Source organism: Pseudophryne corroboree, chromosome 1, assembly GCF_028390025.1.
Source record: "Pseudophryne corroboree isolate aPseCor3 chromosome 1, aPseCor3.hap2, whole genome shotgun sequence".
NCBI lineage: Eukaryota > Metazoa > Chordata > Amphibia > Anura > Myobatrachidae > Pseudophryne > Pseudophryne corroboree.
Genome location: NC_086444.1, coordinates 686,056,452 through 686,058,143, shown reverse-complemented (window position 1 = coordinate 686,058,143; position 1,692 = coordinate 686,056,452). Strand labels below are relative to the sequence as shown.

General features: G+C 42.6%; 1 long non-coding RNA gene across 1 annotated transcript; it reads left to right on the top strand.

The window, feature by feature from the left end:
• Positions 1-264: 264 nt before the first annotated feature.
• On the top strand, positions 265-1,290 carry LOC134934726 (uncharacterized). Its single transcript, XR_010179796.1, has 3 exons — positions 265-291; positions 1,004-1,118; positions 1,202-1,290. It is a non-coding gene; the product is annotated as an uncharacterized LOC134934726 (long non-coding RNA).
• Positions 1,291-1,692: the final 402 nt, after the last annotated feature.

Genomic DNA, 1,692 nt, shown 5'->3' with positions numbered 1-1,692 from the left:
TTTTTTTTTGTCTCAAAGTAGGGCTGTTCTTGCCTGTAATAGCTACTAAAGGGATCCATTTTGTCTAGAATGTTGTTTACACTTTTAACATATTTTTCAGTATTTTTACTTAGTTGTTTGAATATATATTTTTGATCTTATTATATGTGTATGTTTGGCTTGTTTACAAATTGTGATTTTGTTTGGTTAACCTATGTTTGAAACAAAAATCTAATTTGTGCTTTCACTTTTTTTTCAAAATTTATACTTGGTCCGTAATTGATTCCAGAAGAAATGTCGTATGCTCCTGCAGTAAGTTAACACCCAGACACTTTTACTTTGATTATGGATGTCAATGTGTGTTTTTTAATTGTCTTATTCTCAATATTCTTACCTTTATTTTAAGTTGGCTGCTGAAGCCCTCCCACCCCAACCCACGGAAGCACTCCCACCCCTACTGCCAGCCCGCCAACCGCAACCGGCTCCTCATCAACCAAGGCAACGGAGGCGTGCTAGGCCACCAATTTTCCATACCCGTGTCCTCCTTTTTGGGATGCCAGATGATTTGGTTTTGCGTAGATACAGGCTGCCACCTCATCTAATCCTAGACACTCTCTCCATAATAGAGAGTGATCTGGAGTCTTCAATTCGGTATCCTACAGCAATACCACTATTGACACAATTCCTTGGTGTGTTACATTTTGTTGCCACTGGTTCATTCCAACATGTTGTGGGAGACCTGATTGGCATGTCGCAGGGCCAGTTCAGTAAGGTCCTGCGGCGTGTCAGCCAGGCTTTCATAAAGCGTGTGAAGCAATTTATTGCTATGCCTTTGGATGATGGGGCCCTAGATGTGGTGAAGCGGCAATTTGAGGAAGGTGGTAGTCGCTTCCCACATGTTATTGGGGTTGTGGATGGCACACATGTAGCTATTGTGCCACCAAGACATAATGAAGAAATTTATAGAAACAGGAAACTGTTTCATTCTCTGAATGTAATGGTTGTTTGTGGGCCATCCCTCCAGATCCTTTCCCTGAATGCCAAGTTTCCAGGAAACTCACATGATGCCTATGTCATTAGACAATCAGGGATATGGCAGAGATTAAGATCAAGTCAACGACAAGACATGTGGTTATTGGGTGAGTTTTTTTTACATATTTTAATGCAATATTTTTTAAATTAAAGAATATTCTCATTCTAATTTGATCTTCTCATCAAACAGGAGACCGTGGATATCCTTGCACCCCCTGGCTCATGACTCCTTACCGTAAGCCCAGGCCAGGACCACAGACGGCATTTAACTCCACGCTTACTGCCACTAGACAGCTGGTGGAGCGCACAATTGGGGTCCTTAAAAGACGTTTTCGTGTGCTCCACCGCACTGGTGGCGACATCATGTATTCGCCGGAGATGGCAAGTAAAATAGTGGTCCTGTGCGCTATACTCCATAACATCGCGGTAAGGAGTCGCGTCGAGCTTCCTCACACAGAGGAATTGCCAGATGAGGAGCCAGGGGTTGGCCGGAGATTCGGTGGGGGGAGTGTTTCCCGGAGGGGAAGTGAAGTAAGGGCAAGCATTGTGCAAGAATATTTCAGGTATAGTGTATTTTGTTAAACTTTTAGAAATTACTAAAAAACACTGTCTGCTTATGCTCATTTTGCTCGGATGTAATTTAGGTAGCTATTGTAAGGTCATTGTGTAATTTTTAGGGTG